We start from the raw sequence: 21,581 nt of genomic DNA, 5'->3' as shown, positions 1-21,581 counted from the left end.
TCAACTGTCTGACATTAGCAAATTGCCTTCGACTGAACGGTCACAAGTGGCTCCGCTAGCCCTGAGTATTTCATGGCTTATGGTTTATGGGTGTTGAACATACCAATGCGGCTCAGGATATGAGGGGCGCCGTAGTGAAGGGCTCCGGAAATTTCGACCTCCTGGCGCTCACATCGCACAGTACACGGGCCTCTAGAATTTCGCCTCCATCTAAATTCTACCGCCGCGGCCGGGATCGAACCCGCGTCTTTTGGGCCAGCAGCCGAGCGCCATAACCATTGAGCCGCAGCGGCGGCCCCCTGAGAAGTTCAGCGCGCAAGCTACTCTCACGGATATGTGAAAGTGTCTATCGCCAAGCGGCATGGCAGTAACCCGTCCCGAGGTCCGTTCGCGGTCCTTTGTCCTTGCGTGCATAAGTGGAGCCACCAAATTGTCAGCGCCATTGTTGGGCGCACAGCAGATATTAAAGGCACTTGATTTCCGGCGAAGTGATAGATATTTGTATGAATAGTGTAATTTAGCATAGCCACACACTCCCATACATATCTTGATGAGCTCATTGCAGGAGGTGCACAGTTCCGATCGACATCACTCCGGGAACGACACGTAAGTCTATTAGCTGTTGCAGGCTTTCCCTTCGCGTAGTGACCTCGCCGAGGTCCTGAACGTTGCACTGCAGATCGAGCCTAGCACCTCGTATATGCGCCTTGTCGTGAAAGTCTACGAGCGAACTACAATGATCTCGCCCCTTTGTTTCCATATCGCCGTAATGCAAATGGCTCCGTGGTGTATACAGGTCCTGGATGGTGTCGCTCATAAGCTGTAGCGGTTGTATTTGCCTGTCGAATTGCGTGTTATAAGCTGCGGTTGGCTACGGCGGTTTGTGAAGTCGTAAGGATCCTTTTTACCGCATAGCACCGTCAGTCGAAGGTACGTCAAAGAGCATTCAAAATGTTTTTGTGTCAGTAAATATTTCTCTTTTGTCAGTTCTAAAAGCTGCATTGCTGTTGCGTGAAAGGAAAAATGAGGCGTATACCGGCCGTTTGGCTTCTGGGGCCGGGAAAAGCCGGAGTGGTTGTAGAGAGCAGAGCTCGGAGCGCACGCAACAAACGACTCGACGAGCGGACGAGCGACGGCTGCACTGAGTGCTCGATATCTGACCAGAGCTTCGCCGCACGTATTTTGTAAATGAGTGGCTTGTCTTCAAGCAAAAACTGCAAAACGTTATGAAAAAAGAGCAGGATCAGTGGAGCCGTCAGGGCGTTATTATGTTGCGGAAGCAATTCAGGCTACGGCAGCAGCACAGCCACGGTGTTTGCGTGGAAGCCAGGAGAGTGCAACGTTGGTGTCTAGAGCACGAGCACCCGAACGCTTTTGTTGTTTTGTAGTTGTTTGTGTGCTCGCTTATTTGTTTACTCCTCCAATCGTTTACTTGTCGCGATGCCGGCGACGCTATAAAAAATTGATTTCCTAGCGGCCTCTACGGCAACGCATCGTAACCAAAGATGAATACATCCTACTGATGAATGTAACAAATATAATTCGTCATTATTACAGTATCTTCACGTTTCATACAATTTAAATCCCGAAAATATACTTTATTTCGTGCGTGCGCGTGCGCGCCTATGAATCACTTCTGCGTGTTTTGCAGGGCAGGGAAATCGTTGAACGAAGGAGATTGCAAAGATCTTAATACCATCTAATTATTAACGACCTGTAGAATGCAAAGACAAAGGAAGCAAGAAGTGTTGCCATGTGTCTTAGTGCGCTGTTCAGCACAGCTCGAAAATCGAAGCTTTTTAACCTGAAATTTACTGCTACTGTGTGCTGGGCTATGAACCCTGAGAGGAAGCCCTAATTTGTGGCATCATGAATCTCGCTCGGCATTCGACTTCTCCTTCTTGGAGCATTCCCTAATCGTGTGTGGAGCACCACGGTGGAGACTCAACCAGCTGGAGCAATAAATAGTTCCGTGTTTGCTAGGCCATCTCACGAGCGCAGTACGAAATTCGTGACATTGCGAACGAACTGAGAGAGGACAAGCGTGGCTCTGGTGAACACTCTATAAAGGTTAGGTGACACGTAAAAACTTAAATACCTCCGAAAGCAAAAGATCTGACAGCCGTCGCTGTAGCTCAGTTGGTAGAGCACCGGACGCGTAATTCGGAGGTCGGTGGTTTGGTTCCCACCGGCGGCACGTGGTTGTTTTCCTTCTGCGTTTCTAACTAACTATCATTAAGCGATAAAACATTCACTAATAATCTCCATTGATCAACGCCACAATTAAAAAAAAACCCTGTGCTCCTCGGCTTCAGTAGCTGTTGGTTTCTCTCTCTCTCTACACACACACACACACACACACACACACACACACACACACACACACACACACACACACACACACACACACACACACATATATATATATATATATATATATATATATATATATATATATATATATATATATATATATATGGTGGGTTCGGATGCCACCCGCGGCATGGTTGTTTTTTTCTGCTGCTTTATAAGCAATTTTCTTTAAACCAATTGATTGGCACTATAAATTAAAACAAAAATTACAAGCATTCCCCTATGCACCTTGGTTTCAGCGACTGTTGGCTTCCTTTTTATATATATATATATATATATATATATATATATATATATATATATATATATATATATATATATATATATATATATATATATATATATATATATATATATATATATATATATATATATATATATATATATATATAAGAGGAGCTGGATACACCATCGGCTTGTTTTCTCAGTTTCGCGTGGAAATCGCTTGTACTTAAAAGAGCGTTTTGACTCTCTTTTTAGCCATCAAGCGCTCCACGTTGCGGACCATTTAACTATTCAAACTTGCCTTCCTTTTACAACCGGCGACAAGCAAGTCGGTGACGCGTCCGTTAGCGATTCCGGTATCCTTTTCCTGCGAACTGCTTCGAATGCAGCCGGCTGGCTGCGGGCGTGTACACAGCTCCTTCGTCTCCGACGTGCCGCCTTCGTGCAGTGTGTGCGCTAAGCGACGTGGCGCATAAGGCAGCGCGCCCCATTTGGCGCCCTGCCAGAATGCTAGACACGTCTATGCAGCGAACTCGGCTAATCGGCGGGTAATGACCAAAAGCAAAGGGACGGCGCAGCCGCCGCAGCCTCTGCAACTCGCAGTGGTCTCTTGAAACACTGGAGTGTCTGTGTATTTGTCAGGCGCGTTGACGTTCGCGCCTTTTTCCACCACCCACCCTCCTCCCCGGCTGTTGTGTGTCTTTCCGGCGCGGCGGGATGTGCGTTGCTCAAGCCATTAAAACGGTAGGGTTTCTTCCCATTTTGCAGACAAGAACTCTCAGTTCTAAAGTGCAGGGCCTTATGGGAACTTCTATGTTGAATTTTCCTGCTGGCGTCGCTTCTGTGCTCAGTACGAAAGCAATGGGGATAAGAGGGTTTGTGAGAGAGATATATATTAAAAGGAAGAAAGCAAGGCATCTCGTGTGCGAGATATGGACGGTAGTGGGCTACGCCATAGATGCTGAAGAAATATGCTTTGAGATTATGTTGTTCATAGTTTATAAAATGATTGTGGTTTAGAACGCGTGTGTTCTTCGTAATACCAGCGCCCTGAATATAGCCGTTTGTATTTCCTGTGCTCTGCCGCTGCCTGTGACGTCATCTGTGACGTTACGAATAAACTCCGATAGACTTGTTCCGGGTGCTATTGATTAGGATAGAAACAGCCTACCGCCGGTTTAGCTACCGGCATGAGCTTAAGGTCATGCCAGGAAATTCAAGTCGAATGGCAAAGTGTCATGCAAGCTATTACGTTTCTCTGTACCTGGCTTGATTACCAAATAGAAGTGCGGTGCAGCACAGGCTGGATATTCAGCTGTGAAAGATTCAGAACATCTTGACTTGTAATGTGCTACACTCTCTACAGCGGAGATGGACTGCCTAGAAAATCAAGCATGCTTCGGTAACAAGTCGTTCCCTCGTCTCGGAGGACTTAAGCCCATTTTACAAGTACTGGAGCGCCGACGGCTCTAATAGCTGTACACGCGGCATACCCATGGTCGCTAACTGCCATTTGCAACGATGGTCCAGCTTAGTTACTTCGCCCATTTTAGGCGCGTAACTTATTTCCGCCCGTTCTATTCTTTTGGTAGTTTCTTTTTTCTCGCGGTGTTTTGTGTGTGTGTATGCGCACTTAGGACAGCAGGTAAGTCAGTTCATAAGTTCTTCACCCGCTAGCGTCGTTGAAAGGCTGACCTGTATATTTAGCCGAACAAGTTTTTCATGATTCGGCTATGTACGCACGCGTCATCTGTATAATGCCTGTTTTCAGTTTCACTCTAAGCACAATGCATGAGAAACATCTCGCGCACCAGCTGAAAGCCAGAGAGAAAACACTGCGTGTCACAAATCGAATGGCATGAAAGGAATCGATGCAAGAGGGCGCGAGTGGCCTCCGCTCTCAGAGACATTTTCGAAGATTTGGGTAGACATCCGTGGATAGGAATTGAGGAAAAGAGGTAGAAACGGCGGAGCGGGTCGAATAGGGGGCACTAAATCAACTCCCAAGAAACCCTGCTAATGAGAGGACGAGCGGCCGCGAAGAGAAGGGGCGGAGACGCGAAGCCAAGGATAGAGTCGGGCACCGGATGATGGGCGTGCTAGCCAGGTAACGACATTACCGCCGCCAGAGGGACCCGCAGCGCGCGCCGCGGCCATCGCCGAGCGGGGCCGAGCAGGAGGAGGAGCCCCACGAGCACTCCAAGGACCTGAAAATAGATTACCTACTCTTAGCCTCGAATGCGAAATCAATCGGCATGCCCATTTCGCCATGAGCATGCGGTCCTGGGCCGAGGGCCCGTAAAAGCACGGGACAAGGAGGCCCCGAGAGGCACAATTGGGCCGATTTTTTGCTCCGTCTTTCCCTTCTTCTTCCTCCTCTCACTCCCTCAGGCGGCGAGTTGTCGCTGCGCCGAGAATGTGACACCGCGAGAAGAGCATGCAGCCTGGCTGGAGTGGCGCAAAACTGGCGCACCTTTTCTCTCCTTGTGTGTACGTGTGTGCTTCCGCGGTGTTGGCGGCGGTGGCTGCCGAGGCGCTGAAACGCTGTCTCTGATTTTCATTAGCGCCGACAGCCGCCCGGCCCTGTGTAACGCTTATGGGCGAGTCCTCCCGTTCATTAGTCGGCTCTCCTCTTTTGCCATTCGTCGCGCGGAGTAATTACCCGCTAATGAACTCCCCGTCGTTCCAATTTTCATATTCAAGAAATATCGCGCTTGTCCCACCGGAACGGCGAATAGCGCTCCACGCCTTGTGAGCGTAGCGGCGGCCTCACCGCCGCCTTTCTTCCGCGCAGTTGGCGGCCACTGTGGGTATTGTATGCGTCGAAGGCCGCGTCGTTGCGTTCGTGCGAACGGCGCTGGTCCTGATCGCGACTCCCTGGTCCTTTTGATCAGCAAAGCTTGCCTCCTGCGTCTGCCTTTTAGCAGGTTGGGTGGTTCCAAGGCATGGCTGGTGGTAACGGGGCCGTAATATGCAGATGTAAGGATTCCACTAAACTACAAAAAAAGTTCTCATGCCTCAGCACTATTTCTGCCGCCTATGTAACTGGAAAGAAGCTCCCGCCAACAGTGCATGGGTCACGAATAACGATCGGTCGTCTAAAAGCAAAGCTTGAAAGGGAGGCTTGCTTGACCAACGGATGTTCAGATTATGAGATAAAAGAATACGAAACAAACTAAAAGCTCTATGCACACAGGATCATTTACCGTATAGGCCAATTAGTAAGCGTTCTGTCAAGAAAGGGGAATAGAAAGTGGCTTGTGAGGTATATGGCGAAAAGATTAACCGCAATTTTCTCCTGACACGGTTTCATAATTGTCAGGCTTAACGTAGATTCGCAGAGCTCGCGGATGCCGTTTCCTTATTAACGATCCGGTTCGTGTTCTATTCTGTTTTCATAAAAAGTTAATGTCCTGTCTCTTTCCGATGGGGTGAAAAATTGCCGGGCAAAACTGCGTTATTTCCTCATTTAGCTTTTAACTAAATGCCATAGTCCGGGATTTTTATTTTTTTATTTTTGAGCCCAATAGTTGTAAAGTCAAAGACATCCTCACAAATTAGGAAGGTGAATTTCCATCCACATACCGCGTTTACGGAACTGAGACTCGTTTAGTGACATAGACGCGCCCAGAAACAAAAAAGTAAGAAGCCGAAACTCTCAAACAGGAACACAAAGAGCCTACAAACTTCTTTCTTTCTTCTCCAAAACATCGCCTTTGTTAACGCTGGAGTAAAGAGAAGCGCCTTAAGCAAAGAACCGAAGCGGGCAATACGAGCTCCCCAGCCAAAGTTCACACGGATGTGAGTCCGCAAGAAGAGCTCTTATCGAAAAAAGTAGCCCGCGAGTGTCGGACAGGGTGCCATCTCGATGCCGTTTCGCGCTCCATGCGTCATCCAGTGAAGTTAAGGAAGTGTCGCACCTGCGGCCCTTTGTTCCGCGCGCCACAAGCCCTCAAGAACACCTCCCCACTGCAGGTGAGAGGACGTTGCCAGTGCTCTTTCTTTCGAGCGGCAGTGGTCATGTCTTCGCACTGGACGGTGGTGAAGGACTCTCACCGGTGACAACGGTCGCGCGCCACTTGACGGCGCTCCCAGGAACCAGAGAACGTCGTCCTCGCGGACCCCCCGTGGTGGCCGAGTGCTCACTTGCATCCGTCTCGCGCCGGCAGCTGTGAGAGGCCGTGTCTCAAGTGCAGCCTAGTTTAGACCTTCGCTCGATCCTGCGATACAGTACATAAACGGACAGTGACATTCTTGTTTTTCGCCCATGTCCTCAGCGATCGAAAACAGGAAAAGAGGGCAGATGTGGGTGGGTCGGCACTGTTTCGTGGAAGAAATAGTGGCCGAAGGAAAAAAGGAACGGCAGTGCACTGTCTGCGTACGTCTATACCTCCGTCCACGTTTCTAGTGCGCTGTTTTCTTCTCCATCGGAAAAGAGCCTGAGCAGTTGGCGCATGACCCGTCACCCGGGGTCTCTCTCTCCCTGTGCGCTCCGTTCCACTCGCCGAGAAAACGCGTGGACGCCCGCGCAAACCGCAATTCTTGACAAGAGTGAAGTATCTGAATTATCCCTGGAATCTAGTTAAACGACGTTGTTTAGGTGATCTGCACAACTGTGTGCGGTTGCAAACAGCGCCTGTAGTGGAGTTGAGGTCTCACCTTGATCACAGCGGTCTAAGCGGAGGCAGGTTCGGCATTTGACAGGGCTGCCTTTATAACGGCTCTAATGGAATGACCGTTCTCGCTTACGTTGTCTATCTTTGCGCTATGAGGCGATAATATTTCAGATTTCTGATATGCACACACCAAATCCGACCATAAATAAAGGAAGAAAGGACATACACCAACTGCACCGTTTTTTCTGCGGATGAATAGCTGCTCAAGTCATCTAGCTGCAGCTTTGCCAAATTTGTATGGTTTTTGTGCCTAACCGCAGCAAAAAATTGGTTGGAAATGATGGGAAGAAAAGGGGCTGGTCATTCCAATAAGCGAAGTTTTTTTTTTTCATTTGGAAAGCCCCAGGTACCTCGTAACAACGCTTCTCTGTTCTGTCGCGGTATTCTGTTGCTGTAGTTATGTTGCCGTCGTCATAAAGTGTAACAGCCAGAATGTCATGTATTATGCTTAGGAGCCTGGCGTTCCTCCACTGTTCTGGAAGGAATCACAAGGAATCAAATATAAGCCAGTTTCGAGGTTGGTTGGTGGGTGGCATGTGTTGGGTTGCAAATTAATCCGTAATCCTATAAACCTCCCTTTCTTTTCTCTACTTTTTTTTCTTTCTTTTGTGCGAGACTGTGTGCATGTAGTACTATACTTCTACAATGACCTTGCTTGGTCGTGTGTAAGCGTTCACTTCTGTGCCTACGCGCGCGCGACTCTGTATGTGCCGCAAGCCCTTTGGAAGAGAAATTTTGTAATCAAGCATTTGTGTGCTGTAACGTTTTTGTGGCCTACGCTCTTCTTTTGCTGCCTTCCCTTGTCTATTTTGTTTAGAATCTATACACTGCTGCCCCCACAGTGGCTGTTGCCGGAAAAGTCAAAACTTAGACACACAAAATACACCGACACACAAAGATATGTTAGTCTATGCGGTGGTATTTCAGAGAGAGAGAGAGAGTCAGGGAAATATACTTGACCTACTGAGTAAACGCCTTCAAAAATTGCTGTTTATATTTTTCAATCGCCAGCTAATGGGAAGAAAAATGTGCACAGCGAATTAATTCAGTGTATTGATTATTACAACTTCGTAGCGTGCATGCGACTTCCTAACCACTGAGGCACTTCAGATTTGTCTTCCCTTTGTCCTTTTTACTCCTGCATATCATCATCATCATCATCATCATCAGCCTGACTACACCCACTGAAGTTCAACCAATTGCATTCACACTCAGCTTCTTCAATGCAGCAGCTATTCTTTTATCAATAGAACGATGTTTCTCTGCAACAACAACAAAAAATTTGGTGAGCTTGTGGAGTACCTGGAGCGGAATCGTTTGACTATTTCATTCGAAACTCGCATCAGAAGAAGTATATACGTTTCGACATGAATGTCTTTTTTTTTTCGACGGTTGATGCAGGTGAAAGAGTTGCCGCAGGTGTTTCAGAACACATCATTTTGTAACGAGCTACGCCTATTCCCGCTGACATTTGCACGCGGCGACTAAACGCAGGCGAAGTTCTCTCAAGCAACATTACTTCGCTGTGGAGTTATGTAATATACCGGGTGTTTCAGCGAACACTATCAAAAATTTGCAAAAATAGCCTTTTTGGAGTAAAAATATGGCTTTGGCGCCATAGTATTACCAGTGTTGGCGGACACGAGAATACCGGTGAATCGTAGTAAGTTGATTGACTAATTTTTAATAATTAACATTTTAACTATTAGTGTTAGGCGCCCATCTGCAATTACAGATTTGTAGCCTGTTTTTAGTAATAGCCATATCAGTTTCTGTAATTTTGAAGACGCGATTACCCTTGGTGCTGTGGCTCGACAAAATTTGGCTTTTTCGACTAGTTACGGGCACTGGAGGGGCAATTGCTTTGCTTGCATGCTTTCGAAAGTGCATTATTTTCGCACGATGCAGCGAAATTTGTCGAGCCACAGCAGCGAGGATACTCGCGTTTTCGAAATTCTAAAAACAGATATAGCTATTACTAACGACTGGCTACAAATCTCTAATTGCAACCAGTTCCCTATCTGTGGTAGTTAAAAAATTAGTTATAAGAAATTAGTTAACTAGCTTACTACTTAAGACAATTCACCGCCTTTCCGGTGTCTGCCAACACTTGTAATACTATGCCGCAAAATTACATTTTTACTCCAAAAAACCTTTTTTTGAAAAATATTAAGTCTTCCCTGAAACACCTGCAGTATGTATGCTCTTCGCTTAGTGAAAATGAATACTTCTTCTCTATTCTCATTTTTCACCACCAAAAAGATTCCCTTTACCGAGCACACCGTGGAATGCCTATTTCGAATTGTTTATGGGCAGCATATAGCAGTTTTGTCTCTCTATGCTGGTCACGTTGCTCTTAGAAGAGAAGAAAACTTTTCCACACGGCAATCTCATTTGTTGTGCAAATCGAAAAATAACGTACTTTTTTTTTCCCCTAGCCTAGGTGTAGTTCCGCAGGAGGTATTCAGCACGTCACTGCCTTAAAAGAGCTCAAAGTACGCATTAACGCAATAGCGCTAAGGGCCTCCTGTCGCACAAAAGCCGGCGTATAGACATCGGCGTCGGTGTGAGCGTCGGCGTCGTTGGCTGTGTGCGAAAAATCCCCAGAGGAGGATCCTAGGAGGCAGGTGTCACGTAACCTTGTGGCGTCATCACACAACCTGCCCATTGATTTGTGAGCAAACTGCCCACTGTGGCGGGTGGCGGTTAAATTAATTATTCGCGGTGAAAGGTTGCTCGGGAAAAGCAACCTGGGTCTCACAAGCCCCACCGGTGGCAGCACCTGCCTTCGCAGGGCAGCGGCGCATCGCTTAAGCGCTGCACCGCTGCGCCAGGAGTGGTATGAGGACTCCTAGGGATCTGCGAATGTAAAGCCGAGAACGAGAAATTCTGCATATATGGTCATTAACTCATTAACGCTACCGCGCCATGCCCTTAAGGCGGAACTTAAGTGTCCGCTCCATTATTTTTTTTAATTACGTTGTCTACCTAGTGATGCTTCCAACTCACCGCATTTTGGTTCATTCGCCGTAGGGAAATTCAGTGGAATGTGAGCTTGTGCGGCACTGCCTCTGTCCCACTTTCGGTACGTGTATTTAGCATAGCGCTGCCACGCCACCGCCATATCTAAACAACGCGACCAGAGTGCTTTGGAAGCCACTGAAACGAGCATCCTGAATGCGGCCGCATCCTTGAAATGTGTCTGTGACACCGTTTTATAATTAACGCCCACCTCGTGTAGTGAGTGAACTATGCCGCAATACTTGAGCGGAGATTGTGAATAGCCTATAGCTGTAAAACACGAAGGGGGTCGCAGTTCTCGCATCCCATTTTCTGCGAATGCGCAAGCCCACAAAGAAAGGCGATTTCGAAGTGCGTTTGACTCCCAAGAATGCCTGAATGTGAGCGATCCTCGAAACGAAAGCCATCTAAGCGCTCACGTAGCACGCGGTGTCTTTCGTCCCAGCGACGCATAACAAACATTCATTCGCGCACGCCGGGAACGAGTTATTGTGACCCTAGAGTGCTGTTTACAAAGCACGTGCCTTTGATGTTTCGAAAGCCCCCCGAGGCTGAAAAACGTCTCTGCAACCACCGTGTTCGAGTGAAGGCGTGAAACGGGCACTGTTCTGCATCGCACGCTCGGTTAGGAAACGTGCGCTGGTGCGGACTTTGGCCCCACCGCAGTTTTCGCGGCGCTTCTCAGATTTCAGGCCCCGTTTCGTGCATAGGAAAACTTCGAGGGGTTCTCTGAAGGATGTCGACTTCTTTGATAGGCTTCAACAATCTCACGGACTGTGTAGCAGCAAATAATTTGGAGCAGAGGCATGTAGCAAGCGTATGCGATCATAGCCAGACTTGACGGGAGTGCTTGTTCTTTAGTTTTGGAACGCAAAGTGTCGATGGGGCCCCGCTCGGCTAATTACGGGCACGAGAACAAACAGCCGCTGTGCTCAGTTTCCGACGCTCGTTTGTCGGACAGTGCTCAAGCCTGGATAAGAACTGCGCTCAGGCGGCTGACGCCGGGCTGTAGGCGCTGCTCCCTGCAAGCACCGCGGCTGGCAGAAAGAGGCCTCCTCCATCGCAAGAACAAGCCCGTGCCGAGTGCAACAAAGACCGTCGCCGCTGGAAGCGGGGGAGGCCCCCCCCCCCCACCCAAGCAGCAGGTTCGCCGATGCCACCGGGGAGCCGTAGCAATCAATAAGGGTCCTCCCCGAAAGGGCGACCTACTCGCGTGGGGCCTTGGGCCGTGATCCTCGGCGTACGTGCGCAAAGCAACGACAGATGAATTCCCGGCGGACGTGTTCGGGATTGGTTACCAGCGTTGCGGCGGCCGACGGGAACGACTCTGCAGCGCGGCGGCGGTACACGCTGTTCCGGAGCCGTAAGCACGGGCAATACGGAAGCACCTTGTTCCGCAATAATGAAACGGCAAAGACACACCGGACCGACGCTGCCCCGCACCGAGGGGGGAGGGAAGCAAGTGCATCGGGGCTGCTTGCGGGGCGACTGGCAGTCGTCGGGGTTCCTTCCAGGCCGGGCCGCCGCGTGCGCCACAAGTCTGCTCCTTCCCCCTTCGCGGCCTGGAATGGCGCGATTTTTCACGGCCCGCGTAATAAAGTTACAAAAGGGCTACGCATGTTTGCCTCGCTCACTCCGCTTCGGCAATGCGGTAGGCGGCCATCAAACACACTGCTGCTGCTTCGGTCCCCGAATTTCCCTGAGGGCGAAGCAAGAAAACCGGGGAGCTAATTTTGCAGCAGAGGCGTTTACTTGCAGTTACAGACGACGGGCCGTTCCGTGTTGGAAGCCTCCCTGCAAGAATAAGTAACCTCATAAATCGTGCCATCAAAATATACAGCTGCATTTTCGCTCCGAAGACGTTGGCGCGAGAAGATCATTCTTCCGAAGCTCACGCAGCAGTCACGTTGCAACATTTATTAGCTGCCGTAACACTTACGATGAAATCCCCCAAGTGAAGCGACCAACTAGGCTAGTAACATGACTTCACAATAATTTAAACGAAATCTACCGCTCCAGAGGGGGCCGGCCAGGACTCGTATGCGGGCATACATGGATTTTTTCACTTACAGCGTATACCTATAGGCGTAACGTAGTGTGGGTACCACTCCGGCGAAGTCGTGTGGCCTAATTTTGGACATTCGTAGAAAAATTTATTGCGGCATAATATTCACACATTACGAGTTTTTCATATCGCACTCATTCCAATCGCTTGGTCGTATTGTATTGAGGCGATAATATGGTTTAAAATTGCTGATTGTGCTGCTGCAAAAACTCCGAATTCTTGTTCTCCTGCTCATCCCTCGGAGCCAGCTGCTCGTATGTTACGCCTCGTAGCTTTAACTTAACTCTGTTAACATTCTTTTTTTTAAAGGTTAATACATCTGGGGCTGATCGGAACTGAAACTTTATATAACGTGCCCCCATGGCTAAAATAAGCACGAGACTTCACCGCAGCAATAAAAATTATTTCTAAGAAAGAATAAGAAATCGTGATTTGTCGGCCGTGTCTTTGTCTCGGGCTGGTGAAAACAAAAAAAAATAGTTTAAATTTCAATGCCAACTCTTATTAAATGCATTTGTTTACAAATTGTTTTGCAGTGTAGCCAACATTTCCGTCTTATCTACTTATCTCTTTTTTATATTAGGCTGACATCATGATGTATACAACGGCGACTCATGCTCGTTTGTGTCGCACCGGAATCGCTAAGTACTCTACATATGTTTTAGCGTTGCCTATATATAGTTATTAAAAACCTGGACCCACTACTATTTTATGGCTACTTGTTGCAACTGTGTCGGATATTGTCTCTGTTTTCATTTATTTGTTCCTTCCCATTACACAAAGCCGAAGCGAAAGCTAAGGGCTACAATGCCTGACAAAGGCTTTCGTTCCGGGTGATCCTCAGTGGGTGATGTTCAGCGATGTATTTTAAGAGCTTCTCATAATAGCTTCTCATAAATGAAGCGTGTGGCGGATGCGCCTTTTTTGATGCAGATGTCTAATAATGTAGCATTGTGCTCGCTAATGCACGTGGCTAAGGAAACACGATTCGCACATGAGTAGAAATTCGCTATATCGCCAAGAGTTGCAGAGTTCACATCATCCGCCAACATGTTTTCTTTCATGTCACCCATGAAAACGAACTTGGTTTCTTTTATGAAATCCGAGTAAACCATGAAATACTCGTCCCTTTAGCCGGCCCACCAGCATATATGCTTTGAAGCGCGGGGCTCTGCCTATTATTCGAAACTAAGCATGTTGCAGTTGATACGTTACTCCAGCATCTGCACATGCGGGCTCACGACACACGCACACATTCACATACACACATATCCTAATGAAGAATGCAAAGTTTTGGAAAACTACGCGACCTCGAGACTATGGACGAGGTCGTGCTTTCCAAAATCACTTTTTGGTCCTTATGCAAACTAAGGAACGCCGAAAAATATGACGTGACAGAACCTTTCTTCCGGCCAGGAAGCCGACTCTAGCCCTCCCAGAGTATAGAGATTTCTGTATACGCCGCGATTCCGCTCTGATCTCGCTGCCCAAAGTATTAGATTTCGTTCAATGCGAAGGGCAGTCGACGCTATTTTTTTATGAACATAAATCAAGGGGTGGAAAATTAATCCGGCGTGCTCAGAGCGGCGGGCGCCGATCTCGGCGAAGAAACAAAATGGGAAAGCGGACACCTGCTTTGGGCATACGCCCGCCATGGCGGCCGCGGAAACTTTGCGCATTAGAGGGAGCGCCGGCGCGCCTTGCATCGAAAATGATGAACGAAAAAGGGCTGCCGCTCTCCTCTCCTCCTATCGCGTAAATAAAAACAGCCGGAGAAGGGGGTGAGAAAGAGTGCGTTCCCTGCACAAGAACGCCTTCCAAGGTCCGCCCATTTTCCGAGGCGCCAGTGGTCATTGGGAATCGCCAGAGGTCTCATTTTCATCAGGAAACGCTGCCGGTCGCTTGGCGAAGAGGACGCGCCTCAGCCTGCACGATACGGCGACTAGCTCGTTTTATTATTGTTTTGACAGCGCGACGTCAAAAGAGAGGGCGGAAGCCAGTCATCGGAGAAGAAGAGGCCGGCAGCCGATACGGCGCCCTTGGCGCGAAAACTGACCGACATTGGCGTTGCCATTCAGTGCTCTTGGTTCGCGCTCGTTATGGAAGTTGCCCGCCGAAGGACGCGGCGATATAGTTAAAGCAAAGATAAACTGTTCGTTTCTTTGCCGCCGAAGAGGAGGTCGCGACTTATTGCAGCCGGCGAAAACTGCGACGCAGCCAGGTGCAGCGACCGTGGACAAGTCGTACTGTAGTTCATGTTTCTTCCAATACGTGCCGCATCCGACCTCGATCATTGAAATTTCCTTCGAGCTGTCAGCCATGCAAAGGCAGCGCCACTCATTCACACAGAGCTAACATGATGCGGCGCTCATTTACAAAGAGCTGACATGATGGTGACATGCTGCGAGACATGACGTGGAACTACAACTAGCAGACTGTGCAATTTACCGCAACTCAGCTGCATAAAACAACGTTTTTTTATCCGACTAGAGGTCACGAAAGCCTTTCACGTGCTGCGTTAATAGGCCGCGACTAGGATGAATTTCCGAGCCGTTGCTCTACACTAATTTCGCTGCATACACTGCATGGTTCCCGCTGACCGCCCAGTGGCCCAATGGGGCCCCACATTGCGGTACGTAGCAGATCCATCCGAGATTGTTTGTACAGATGCCGTTAACTTGTACAATCCTCTTCCATACCAGCCACCGACGAGTAGTGCGGCTTCCTGGATTCTCTATATGGCAGTCTTTATGGGAAGCACAGTCGCTTCGGAAAAGCTCATTTGCGTTTGCGTTATCTCAGGTGATTGAAAGGAAACCCACGCCACGCTTTGGAATATATACAGTGACGCGGAGGCAGTCACTGCCCCGATATGTAATAACGCTGATGCAGCCCGGTGTGGCAATTTCTTCAATGTTTCCCCACTTTTTACGGAGAGGAGCTGTTTAAGGGACGTCAGCCGGGATAAGCATCGGCGTGAATAGTAACTTCGGCACGTAGCCAATGAAGAAGAAAAAGATGGTTTTGGTTTATAGAGATTTAACGTCCCAAAGCTACTGGGGCTATGAGGGAGGCCGTATAGTAAAGAGCTCCGGAAATTTCGACCGCCTGGGGCTCCTTAACGTGCACTGGCATGGCACAGCACACGAGCCTCTACAATTTCGCCTCCATCGAAATTCGACCGCCGCGGCCGGGAAAGAAGAAAAAGAAGACGAGAAGTCACCCGCATTTACTATCAGTATACACCTCGTTCGTCTAACGCAGAAACCGGCCTACAGCCAAAGCATATACCAAGCTTAGATCCCAACGACAGCTTCTCGCTGAATTAACCCGATTCAAGCCATTCCTTCGCCAATCACATTTTTTTTTCCTCTCTCAGCAGCCTAACTCCTCATAGGCGTGGATTCCAATGGCCGAGATATGCAGCAAGAAGCGTTGTTGTGTACACGCCCCCATAAGATCAATTAGGAGCACATCGTTCAATATTTCGAACACGAAAAGGAGCTAGGCTTTGCGTGATGCCGAATGAAGTCAACTAGCGGCTATACATTAGGCCGCCACTGTTGTTTATCCGTTCCTCATCAGCAAAAAAAAAAAAAAGCGGCCTGGCAAACCGATAATTAGTGCCCTCCGTTCGACCGCGCCGCCTAGCACTTCCCGGCACTGCCACTCCGACACGTAATGAGTGCTCCGGTATCCCGTATACATGTCCGAATGAGATCCTGCTCTTCATATTGCTGGTACTTCGCAATTTTGCCCCGCCCGTGTTCGTAGCATATCGATCATCGGGCGTATAAGTTGTGGAGATGAACATGCCAGGAAAGCACGCAGCTACCAAACACTCCTTTTTAGATGGCCGTAATTGCGCCGCATCGCTGTGTTTCTTACTTTTGCACTCGCGAACAAAACCCCGGAGAATAATCCTCCTTTCCCCTGCGGTCGATTTTTACGCTCACGGAAAGCACACAATGACGGAGCCTTATTTCCCAGAACAGCCCCCTGCCGTAGCTGTTGCGAAAAACTGAGCATATTCATTTTGTTTTTCGTTTTTTTTATTCACTCTGATCATGAGCTCTTCAAAATGCTAGGGCATGCGGTAGCTGAGCTGGCCTCAATTTCACAAAGAGCGCAACTGTAAATTGCCGAAGCGTTTTTTTTTCTAATGCCGCAAGCCACTTGCCGCCCAAGAACCTAGGCCTTAAGTGCTCTGCCCACAAAAGTGGCGCCTTTTCACGCAGGATCAAGCAGTGAGCAGATGGCAGGTGAGCCATCTGTGTCTTTGATCTCCGACCGTTCTTAAGAACCAAGACACAAGTATTCGCGAGAGTAGTACAGTACACGATGGTAGAAAAAGTTATTTGCGTCACTTACTTTTCAGGAACCGACTTGGTTTCGCTTGCAGCCACATGGCTATAATATGCAGAAGGGTAATTTTTCTTTAATGAAATTGCTTCCACATTGCCTATGTACGCAAAGCGAATTTATTTTCTATTACAATGGACATGCATGTCAGAACCACTTTCTTCTCTGGTGGAGCGAGTTAAATTCTGTCGCGTTCTTATGATGTTGAAGAAATCAGAAAATATCTCTTCAGGCACGCACTGCGTTGTACTATCGAGAAAAAAAATTAGAGAATTTGTGTGGGCATATTTCAAACCCCTTATCTCTCAAAAATAACATAAATGCCTAAAAAAATTAAGGAACAAAATGCAAGCCGCACACTTCCACGAGCACGGAATTGCAGTCCTGGTCTTCAAAAAAGCAAAATTATCGCTAATTCATTTTTTTTAATCATCCAAAGCTATTTCAGCAACGAAAACTCATCTACAGTATCTTTTAATAAAACACTGCACCGTGGGAGGGAAGAAAAAATTTTCAGCACCAGGCCGCACCTCCTAGGCACACTGTAGAACATCGCAGCGTCCATCTTTAGTTCTTGCTTATGAAAAAAGATCCTTTTTTTTCTATGCACGAAATGTCCGAATCATTCTGTGAAGCAGGGATTTCAAATCTAACCGAAATCACTGCCTTCGTGAAAAAAGCTGTAGACGCTTCCAGCAATGTTTTAAAAGTCGCCTTTATAATGGTAGACGTCGTGCCGCAAAAAAATAAGAGCAGTACTAAACAAGACAAAATTACTGTGTGCCTTGTAAAGTAACTGACCTCACTTATATACCTACTCTATTAAGTAAATAATGCATGCTCACACTGGTGCAAAAATGCGAAAAACGCATAATTTTCAAATGAGTGGCGACAAGCGATCCTCATATTTTCTTTTCCTATTGCACTTCCGTTCTAGTTCAAAGGTCTGAAGAAGCCGCCGTGGTGGCTCAGTGGTTATGGCGCTCGGCTGCTGACCCGAAAGACGTGGGTTCGATTCCGGCCGCGGCGGCAGAATTTCGATGGAGGCGAAATTCTAGAGGCCCGTGTACTGTGCGATGTCAGTGCACGTTAAAGAACACCAGGTGGTCGAAATTTGCGGAGCCCTTCACTACTGCGTCCCTCATAGCCTGAGTCGCTTTCGACCATTCAACCCCCACAAACCAAAGGTCTGGAAAAGTTAGGTTTAACCCGTATGCACTGGCGGTGACCACACGTAAACATGTAGACGCATTCAGCGCATGTCTAACAAGTCTCTCCTTCTTCAGTAAAAAAAATGAAATAATTAAAAGAAAGACATAAGATGTGTTAATGTTTTTGAAGAAAAAGAACACTTCATTTACAGATAGAAGCTATCGGTATTTTACCCTTGGCAATTTATTGAGAGCAGGCTACCCATGAAGACTTTGTTTTTGTTTTAATGAGTCTGGCCGTGATTTAATGCTTACAGGTTCACTCCACTTCTTCAGCAGTCGAAAATTATGGGCAGAGTTGTTAACATAATAATGGCAGTGCACAGCCAGCACCATCTGCATCACCATCTTGTGTGAAAACTGCCGGCCGTTGTCGCCAACACTACATCTATCGCCGCGCAATTCGGGCATTACTAATGAGCCCCATAGATATCTACCTTTTAACAAGTTAGTTACGCCAGTCGCACACGCGAGCTAATAATAGTGGCCGGCTCCGCGGCGGGAAGTGTTTAACAACGGGTAATAAAACTCTCATTACTGACTTTTTGGGGGAACAGTGATGCGTGTCTTGCCATATAACTTATAAGACAACGAAGGTGGTGAAGTAATCGAGTCTATACGATCATCAGGGAACATAGGCGCTTACTGTAGTTCCGTAGTACGTTTTTGCGAAACCGTGCAGTACACCACTCGTTTCTTGACCCCGCAAAGAGCCACGCGGTGGCCCGTATGATGGCTAGAAGATACACAACCGATGTCCGGTTCTCGCTCCACGTGCCTATAGCGTGTCCGACACCTACGGCGGCTGCTAAGAGACAGCACTGCCAGTTGCTAACCGCGCGGCCCCGCAGCCCCGCGCTCCCTTTGATAGTAAGTAGCTCTGCGCAGGCACTTAGTAGCAGCAATGTTTAGCCACTTTTTATTTATATTTCACTTTGCTCGCATTTTATTCCAATGTCTCAAAAACAAGATCAGTTGGGCTGTAGTCCACCAGTGCATGTGGCCGAAATTAATCTGCAACCTTCCATTATGTCGTGCCTTATATGCCCTGTCCTGATATTTTAATTCTTCTCACTCTCAAGGCCTCGTTGTACTGTGCCGGCCTAACTCTGTAGTTTACTAATATTGAGTCTTTCGTGACGCATTCGAATACACGAAGTGCTCAGCCGAGGGATTTATAGCGAAACTTTTGTCCGAAGGCCTATGAGAGTAGTCATTCAAGATGCGACTGAGGTCACAGTAGCCTAGCTTATAATCTGCGAGATAAATGAGGAATAATAGGCATTAAAGCATGCTACATGCTGCAGCATCGCTTTCAGGGGGCGAGCAAACTGCCATAACCTTCGGGGAAGCGTATTTGTTCGCCTAGATAGCCGCCCGGCTGATCTCTTCCAGGTCCCCCCAGTCGCTAGCACCCGCACGCACGCACTTAGTTCCCAACGCACCTTACGAGAGAACAAAGTGTAGTCTATGTGCCCGCGCATGAGTTTTAGGTGCGCTAATAAACCTCCATTCCGAATTGTGCACCCGCACAACGCCGTGCATCGTGCCGCCCAGTTGCAATCGCGCAGAGCATTCCTCGTATACTTACGCTCACCCAAAACTTGCTCACAACTCGTGCTTGGCATTTCGATAGAAACACTCCTGTGACACAGGTGCTCGGAAAATCCCGAGGCATTCAGAAACCGGCCGTTTCCAATGACATTTCACTTTTTTTTTCCCGGTGCGAAAACCTGAAGTAGTCCTTTCTGCTAGCCCCTTTGCAGATCAATAATACAAAAACAGCAGGGGTCAGACAGCCGCCCGCTGCCTTCCAAAGCTGTTTCTGGCTTGCTTCAATCACGCGATAAAGGATGTGTTGCTGTTGGTGGCGAATCTTATAACCCAAGGCACTTTTCCTTTAGTCTCAAGATCATTTTATTGCGCTATATAAAACTGCACGCTCGTTCGTTGCGCCTGTTTTATACGTTGGCAACGTGTAGATTAAGTGTTGTTAAGAAAGGAGGACAGTTTCTTTTTTACTCATTCTTGAGTAAACTGAAAAAGGCCGCATTTTCTTTACCAAATTTCCACAGAGGACGCTAGTTGCAGTAACTGTCAATATTTCCAGGTAGTTGCACCAGGCGTCTTGCCGTTGTCTTTAAAATAGCCTAGAGGCTCACTTCCCAGGAAGTTGGAAGACTTATAAAGGCTTACAAATCTGGAAGCTGAAAGTTTAGAGCAACACATGTGTTATTGTCTTTTTCGTGCTTGTCACCCTCGCGGTGCACACTGTACAACCTAGACGCGTGGGTTATCCTGTACGATGGCTCTCTATTTTCTTCAGCGGGGAATCGCGACCAGAGTTTATTTGCTGTTTATTTCTTAGTGATGTACCTTCCTTTCTTCGCTGGTTAATCTTGACAATGAACCCGAGCGCCGATGTCGCGAAAAAAAATTAAGAGAAAGAAAATCTCCGACAGAAGCGGTAAAAAGGAAATCGCGGCGGCAAGTGCTCCGGGCTGAATGGGCAGGAAAGAAGTATCGATGCTGGCACGGATTAGCAGCGCAAGACAGGAGAATTACTCACATCCGAAACTCGCAGAAAAAAAAAAACACCCCCCGCGAAACCCGACAAGATCCGCCGAGTTAACGCTGCGCTAGTAATGCACCCTCCCCCGCCGACTGCTAATCGCCATCGATTTAAGCTGTAATGTCCAAGCTCCAATTAAAACCGAAGCTATCATCGGATAAAGTAAGCTTGAACCCAAGTCTGGCGAGGTTATGTTTCGTTAAGCGAGAGGCGAACAAAAGAAGCCAGCGGATCGTAGAGGCACTGATTGTCAGCTCCCTTGTTTGGAATCGAGGAGTGGTCGTCGTGAAGTTGTTGCGTTGTACAGCCGGCGCGACAGCGTTAACGGCGTGGAAAACCTGCAGCCCACCGATGGTGCTTGGCGTCGCGCCGCGCCGTCGTGTCCACGGAGCCGCGGTCTGACTCCACTGCCGGGCACAAGATTGCTTCGGTTCCGAGGCCGCACAGTTCCTACTGACCACGCCTCGGTCCTGTCTTGCGGCCGGCCCGCGCCTCGCTCCTCGGCACAATTACTTTTTCTCCTTTTTCTTTCCTTTTTACAGAGAGTCGCCAGCTTCCCGCAATTCACGCAATGACAGAATAAAAACAAACCTCGAAACAAAAAGCGCCGCTGTCGCCGCCCTCTTGGTGTCGTAAAAGGATAAACCGTCCGCCAATATGGCGCTAGATCGAGTTTCCAGAAAGAAAGCATAGTAAGAGTGAGGGACGGTTTCGGTTTTGGACAGCTGCTGGCCGGATTCAGCGTAATTACAGGAGTGCGAATCAACCAGACGAAGACAGCACTAAAAAGTGCCGGGTACGCAATGTTGATTTTTATCCTATTTGTTTTTCCTTTTAGTTCGGGTGAAACAATTCCCGTGGCGGTTCACTTTTCCAAACAGTGCTCTTTGGTGAAAGGAGACTGAAAATGGTTAGGAAGACAACTCAAAGATTAACCAGTGATTTCGGCCACACTCATGCCCTTGGTTCGACCATCGTATACACAGATGCTTCACGTGTTCAGTTCGGAGATGCTGCTTACTCCACTACCAGTGACAGCCGGACTGTGACATACGCTCTATGGGCCCCTATGTTGA

At 48.1% G+C, this 21,581-nt stretch overlaps 1 protein-coding gene across 3 annotated transcripts in view; it reads left to right on the top strand.

The window, feature by feature from the left end:
* Positions 1-21,581, top strand: part of Oamb (Octopamine receptor in mushroom bodies) — a 508,904-nt gene that overhangs the window by 395,258 nt on the left and 92,065 nt on the right. The gene's annotated exons all lie outside the window — the stretch shown is intronic.

The sequence above is a fragment of the Amblyomma americanum genome, chromosome 1, assembly GCF_052857255.1.
Source record: "Amblyomma americanum isolate KBUSLIRL-KWMA chromosome 1, ASM5285725v1, whole genome shotgun sequence".
NCBI classification, from domain to species: domain Eukaryota; kingdom Metazoa; phylum Arthropoda; class Arachnida; order Ixodida; family Ixodidae; genus Amblyomma; species Amblyomma americanum.
Note: the sequence above shows the minus strand (reverse complement) of the source record. Positions and strands in the feature narration are given on the sequence as shown.